Here is a 7,846-nt window from a genome sequence, read left to right on the forward strand (position 1 = left end):
AGGGGAATGAGGAATCCTCAAACAGTAAATGCAGGTCAACTTCATGTTGACATTCAACCTAGGGTTGAAGGACACCTGAAGAATGTTTGACACATCCAGGACCCAACACGAGTGCGCACGAAAATTTGGTGCTGGGACATCGGAAGACCTTGACTCAATTGTTGTGGGAAATCACAAAGAGTCAAAAGGTAATGATGAAATCTCCACTATGTATATGGATACGGGAGAATCATATAATAAAGACTACAATATGTCAACATTTATTTCTCCTCGAGAATTTCAAAAGACCTTGGATTGGATCAAGAACTTGAGTCCATGCATGGCTAAGTGTCTTAGACGCTTTAGTTGATCCAAAGGAAGGAAACAATTAAGGAGGCGCTCACTCTCATGAAGAGGGGTATTGACCTGACCAGTAATACCCACTCCTATGAATGTGTTTCCGGGGGAGCACAGTTGGTTTTTGTTTCTGAGAGGAATGAAAACCAAGAGGTGGTGATACCTGAAGCGAGGCATGTAGCACATGGGTTCACGCGGAGACCCTTCACCCCTTTAAGATGAAACATGTTCTCCTATTGTGAGTGGAATAACTTTTTGATATTTTATATCACTGGCAGTGAATAATGAATTTGTATATTCAAGTGATGGATGTTGTGACTGCATTGTTGTATGAGTCACTTGATTCAGATATGTATATGATAGTTCCTGAGGGAATGAAGATTTCGAATTGAATAGCGACATGTATTGGGTAAAGGTTCTCAGAAGTCATTTTATGGTTTGAAGTAGTTGGGATGGATGTGGTAGAACCGACTGAATGAGTTCCTTTATTAGAAGGATTACTCCAACACTGATGATTGCTCATGCATGTTCATCAAGAAAATTAAAGACGGATTTTGTATAATTTCCGTGTATGTTGATGACTTGAACATCATTGGGACTACACGAGAAATACATGAGGCAAGTAATCATTTGAAGACGGAATTCGAGATGAAAGATTTGGGTAAAACCAAATTTTGTCTTGGTTTGCAACTAGAACATTTTTCTTCAGAAATACTTGTTCATCAGTCTGCTTACGTTCAAAAGATATTGGAAAAGTTCAATATGGATAAAGCATACCCGTAAAAAACACCTATGGTCGTCAGGTCTCTTGATAGAGATAAAGACCCATTTAGACCTAAGGGTGATGATGAAGAGCTATTAGGACCTAAGTTTCCTTACCTCAGTGCTATTGGAGCACTGATGTATCTAGCGGACTGCACCAGGTCTGACATAGCTTTTGTAGTTAATTTACTGGCTAGATACAACGCATCACCAACGAAAAGGCATTGGGTTGGTGTGAAGAATATTTTCAGATATCTTTAGGGCACCAAAGATCTTGGTTTATTCTATTAGAAAAATCAAGAGAGAACCATGGTGGGGTATTACGATGCTGGATATTTATCATATCCCCATGAGGCCAGATCGCAGACTGGTTTTGTCTTCTTACACGGAGGTACGACCTTCTCTTGGAAGTCAACAAAGCAAACCTTAGTTGCAATGTCCACCAATAATTCTGAGATAACTGCTTTGTTCGAAGCATCACGTGAATGTGTATGGCTTTGCAGAATGATGAACTTTGTTCAAAGTTCAAGTGGGATTGGTTCATTGAAATCACCCACCATTATCTATGAAGATAATGCTGCTTGGATTGCACAAATGCAAACGGGTTATATTAAGAGCAATATTACAAAGCATATTTTTCCTAAATTATTTTATCCCCATGATCAGCAAGAGAAGGGGGAGATAAATATTTTGCAAACGAAGTCATGCGACAATCTTGCCGATCCGTTTACAAAGTCCTTACGGAAATATGCCCTAGAGGCAATAATAAAGTTGTTATTTTGTATTTCCTTATATCATGATAAATGTTTATTATTCATGCTAGAATTGTATTAACCGGAAACTTGATACACGTGTGGATACATAGACAAAACACCGTGTCCCTAGTAAGCCTCTACTAGACTAGCTCGTTAATCAAAGATGGTTATGTTTCCTAACCATAGAAATGTGTTGTCATTTGATGAAAGGGATCACATCATTAGGAGAATGATGTGATGGACAAGACCCATCCGTTAGCTTAGCATTTGATTGTTCAGTTTTATTGCTATTGCTTTCTTCATGCCATATACATATTCCTTTGACTATGAGATTATGCAACTCCCGGACAATGGAGGAATACCTTGTGTGCTATCAAACGTCACAACTTAACTGGGTGATTATAAAGATAATCTACAGGTATCTCCGAAGTGAAGGAAATATGCCCTAGAGGCAATAATAAAGTTGTTATTTATATTTCCTTATATCATGATAAATGTTTTTTATTCATGCTAGAATTGTATTAACCGGAAATTTAGTACATGTGTGAATACATAGACAAACAGAGTGTCACTGGTATGCCTCTACTTGACTAGCTCGTTAATCAAAGATGGTTAAGTTTACTAACCATAGACAAGAGTTGTCATTTGATTAACGGGATCACATCATTAGAGAATGATGTGATTGACATGACCCATCCGTTAGCTTAGCATGTTGATAGTTTAGTTTGTTGCTATTGCTTTCTTCATGACTTATACATGTTCCTCTGACTAAGAGATTATGCAACTCCCGAATACCGGAGGAACACTTAGTGTGCTATCAAACGTCACAACCTAACTGGGTGATTATAAAGATGCTCTACAGGTGTCTCCGATGGTGTTTGTTGAGTTGGCATAGATCGAGATTAGGATTTGTCACTCCGATTGTCGGAGAGGTATCTCTGGGCCCTCTCGGTAATGCACATCACTATAAGCCTTGCAAGCAATGTGACTAATGAGTTAGTTGCGGGATGATGCACTACGAAACGAGTAAAGAGACTTGCCGGTAACGAGATTGAACTAGGTATTGATATACGGACGATCGAATCTCGCGCAAGTAACATACCGATAACAAAGGGAACAATGTATGTTGTTGTGCGGTTTGACCGATAAAGATCTTCGTAGAATATGTGGGAGCCAATATGAGCATCCAGGTTCCGCTATTGGTTATTGACCGGAGATGAGTCTCGGTCATGTCTACATAGTTCTCGAACCCGTAGGGTCCGCACGCTTAACGTTCGATGACGATCGGTATTATGAGTTTATGTGTTTTAATGTACCGACGGTAGTTCGGAGTCCTAGATGTGATCACGGACATGACGAGGAGTCTCGAAATGGTCGAGACATAAAGATTGATATATTGGAAGGCTATGTTTGGACACCGAAAAGGTTTCGGATGACTTCGGGCATTTTCCGGAGTACCGAGGGGTTACCGGAACCCCCAGGGGAGTTAATGGGCCTTAATGGGCCATGGTGGGAGAGAGGAGGAGGCGGCCAAGTGGGAGGCATGCGCCCCCCAAGCCCAATACGAATTGGGGGGGGGGGCTTTCCTTCTCTCCTTCTCCCTCTCCTTCTCCTACTCCAACTAGGGAAGGGGGAAACCTACTCCTACTAGGAGTAGGAATCCCCCTTGGGCGCGCCATAGAGAGGGCCGGCCCTCCCCTCCTCCACTCCTTTATATACGGGGGAGGGGGGTGTTGGGGAACGTAGTAATTTCAAAAAAATTCCTACGCACACGCAAGATCATGGTGATGCATCGCAACGAGAGGGGAGAGTGTTGTCTACGTGGTGTCTCAGCACGAAGAACTTTCGCAACGATGCATACTCAGGAAGAACACTTATATCTTGAAATTTAGTGAGAGATCATCTTATAATGCTACCGTCAAACAAAGCAAGATAAGATGCATAAATATAAACATCACATGCAATCAATATAAGTGATATGATATGGCCATCATCATCTTGTGCTTGTGATCTCCATCTTCGAAGCACCGTCATGATCACCATCATCACCGGCGCGACACCTTGATCTCCATCGTAGCATCGTTTTCGTCTTGCCAACTTATGCTTCTACGACTATCACTACCGCTTAGTGATAAAGTAAAGTATTACAGGGCGATTGCATTGCATACAATAAAGCGACAACCATATGGCTCCTGCCAGTTGCCGATAACTCGGTTACAAAACATGATCATCTCATACAATAAAATATAGCATCATGTCTTGACCATATCACATCACAACATGCCCTGCAAAAACAAGTTAGACGTCCTCTACTTTGTTGTTGCAAGTTTTACGTGGCTGCTACGGGCTGAGCAAGAACCGTTCTTACCTACGCATCAAAACCACAACGATAGTTCGTCAAGTTAGTGCTGTTTTAACCTTCTCAAGGACCGGGCGTAGCCACACTCGGTTCAACTAAGTTGGAGAAACTGACACCCGCCAGCCACCTGTGTGCAAAGCACGTCGGTAGAACCAGTCTCGCGTAAGCGTACGCGTAATGTCGGTCCGGGCCGCTTCATCCAACAATACCGCCGAACCAAAGTATGACATGCAGGTAAGCAGTATGACTTGTATCGCCCACAATTCACTTATGTTCTACTCATGCATATAACATCTACGCATAAAACCAGGCTCGGATGCCACTGTTGGGGAACGTAGTAATTTCAGAAAAATTCCTACGCACACGCAAGATCATGGTGACGCATAGCAACGAGAGGGGAGAGTGTTGTCTACGTACCCTCGTAGACCGTAAGCGGAAGCGTTTATCAACGCGGTTGATGTAGTCGTACACCTTCACGATCCGTCCCGATCAAGTACCGAACGTACGGCACCTCTGCGTTCAGCACACGTTCAGCTCGAGGACGTCCTCGCCTTCTCGATCCAGCAAGAGGGGCGAAGTAGTAGATGAGTTCCGGCAGCACGACGGCGTGGTGACGGTGTTGGTGAAGAACAATCTCCGCAGGGCTTCGCCTAAGCACTACGAAAACTATGACGGAGGATAAACTAGAGGGGACAGGGTTGCCGGCACACGGCTTGGTGTTTCTTGATGTGTCTTGGGTGCTAGCCCTACCCCTCTATTTATATGTTGAGCCTTGGGGTCGAAACTTGGAGTAAAAGCCTCCACAAAGTCGGTTTCACCCGAAAGGCAAGAGTCCTTCTAGGACTCCAGGACCAGACGCCAGGGTTCCCGGTGTCTGGCCCCAGACGCCAGGGACCCTGGCATCTGGCCCCTGGACTCCGCAAAACTTCCTTTTGCGCTTTCCAAAAACCTTGTGGGCTTTCCCCTTTGGCCCAAATAAAGTGTTCTCATACCCAAACATTTTGGGAAACATCCGGAACCCCTTCCGGTGAATTCCGGAACCCTTCTGGATTCCAAACACTATTATCCCATATATCAATCTTTATCTCCGGACCATTCCGGAGTTCCTCGTCATGTCCGTGATCTTATCCGGAACTCCGAACAACATTCTGTTACCAACATACATAACTCATAAATACTATATCGTCAACGAACGTTAAGCGTGCGGACCCTACGGGTTCGAGAACTATGTAGACATGACTGAGACACTTCTCTGGTCAATAACCAATAGCGGAACCTGGATGCCCATATTGGCTCCTACATATTCTACGAAGATCTTTATCGGTCGAACCGCATAACAACATACGTTATTCCGTTTGTCATCGGTATGTTACTTGCCCGAGATTCGATCGTCGGTATCTCAATACGTAGTTCAATCTCGTTACCGGCAAGTCTCTTTACTCGTTCCGTAATGCATCATCCCGCAACTAACTCATTAGTCACATTGCTTGCAAGGCTTATAGTTATGTGCATTACCGAGTGGGCCCAGAGATACCTATCCGACAATCGGAGTGACAAATCCTAATCTCGATCTATGCCAACTCAACAAGTACCTTCGGAGACACCTGTAGATCACCTTTATAATCACCCAGTTACGTTGTGACGTTTGGTAGCACATAAAGTGTTCCTCTGGTAAACGGGAGTTGCATAATCTCATAGTCATAGGAACATGTATAAGTCATGAAGAAACCAATAGCAACATACTAAACGATCAAGTGGTAAGCTAACGGAATGGGTCAATTCAATCACATCATTCTCCTAATGACGTGATCCCGTTAATCAAATGACAACTCATGTCTATGGCTAGGAAACTCAACCATCTTTGATCAACGAGCTAGTCAAGTAGAGGCATACTAGTGACACTATGTTTGTCTATGTATTCACACATGTATTATGTTTCCGGTTAATACAATTCTAGCATGAATAATAAACATTTATCATGAAATAAGGAAATAAATAATAACTTTATTATTGCCTCTAGGGCATATTTCCTTCAGTCTCCCACTTGCACTAGAGTCAATAATCTAGTTCACATCGCCATGTGATTTAACATCAATGGTTCACATCTTTATGTGGTTAACACCCATAGTTCACATCGACATATGACCAACACCCAAAGGGTTTACTAGAGTCAGTAATCTAGTTCACATCGCTATGTGATTAACACCCAAAGAGTACTAAGGTGTGATTATGTTTTGCTTGTGAGATAATTTTAGTCAACGGGTCTGTCACAGTCAGATCCGTAAGTATTTTGCAAATTTCTATGTTTACAATGCTCTGCACGGAGCTACTCTAGCTAATAGCTCCCACTTTCAATATGTATCTAGATCGAGACTTAGAGTCATCCAGATCGGTGTCAAAGCTTGCATCGACGTAACCATTTACGACGAACCTTTTGTCACCTCCATAATCGAGAAACATATCCTTATTCCACTAAGGATAATTTTGACCGTTGTCCAGTGATCTACTCCTAGATCACTATTGTACTCCCTTGCCAAACTCAGTGTAGGGTATACAATAGATCTGGTACACAGCATGACATACTTTATAGAACCTATGGCTGAGGCACAGCGAATGACTTTCATTCTATTTCTATTTTCTGCCGTGGTCGGGCTTTGAGTTTTACTCAACTTCACACCTTGCAACACAGGCAAGAACTCTTTCTTTGACTGTTCCATTTTGAACTACTTCAAAAACTTGTCAAGGTATGTACTCATTGAAAAAACTTATCAAGCGTCTTGATCTATCTCTATAGATCTTGATGCTCAATATGTAAGCAGCTTCACCGAGGTCTTTCTTTGGAAAAACTCCTTTCAAATACTCCTTTATGCTTTTCAGAAAATTCTACATCATTTCTGATCTACAATATGTCATTTACATATACTTATCAGAAAAGTTGTAGTGCTCCCACTCACTTTCTTGTAAATACATGCTTCACCAAAAGTCTGTATAAAACCATATGCTTTGGTCACACTATCAAAGCGTATATTCCAAATCTGAGAGGCTTGCACCAGTCCATAAATGGATCGCTGGAGCTTGCACACTTTGTTAGCACCTTTAGGATCGACAAAACCTTCTGGTTGCATCATATACAACTCTTCTTTAAGAAATCCATTAAGAAATGCAGTTTTGACATCCATTTGCCAGATTTCATAAAATGTGGCAATTGCTAACATGATTCAGACAGACTTAAGCATCGCTACGAGTGAGAAAATCTCATTGTAGTCAACACCTTGAACTTGTCGAAAACCTTTTGTGACAATTCAAGCTTTGTAGATAGTAACACTACTATCAGCGTCCGTCTTCCTCTTGAAGATCCATTTATTCTCAATGGCTTGCCGATCATCGGGCAAGTCAACCAAAGTCCATACTTTGTTCTCATACATGGATCCCATCTCAGATTTCATGGCCTCAAGCCATTTTGCGGAATCTGGGCTCATCATCGCTTCCTCATAGTTCGTAGGTTTGTCATGGTCAAGTAACATGACCTCCAGAACAGGATTACCATACCACTCTGGTGCGTATCTCACTCTGGTTTACCTACGAGGTTCGGTAGTAACTTGATCTGAAGTTACATGATCATCATCATTAGCTT

The sequence above is a fragment of the Triticum aestivum genome, chromosome 7D (genome assembly GCF_018294505.1).
Source record: "Triticum aestivum cultivar Chinese Spring chromosome 7D, IWGSC CS RefSeq v2.1, whole genome shotgun sequence".
Classification (NCBI taxonomy): Eukaryota; Viridiplantae; Streptophyta; class Magnoliopsida; order Poales; family Poaceae; genus Triticum; species Triticum aestivum.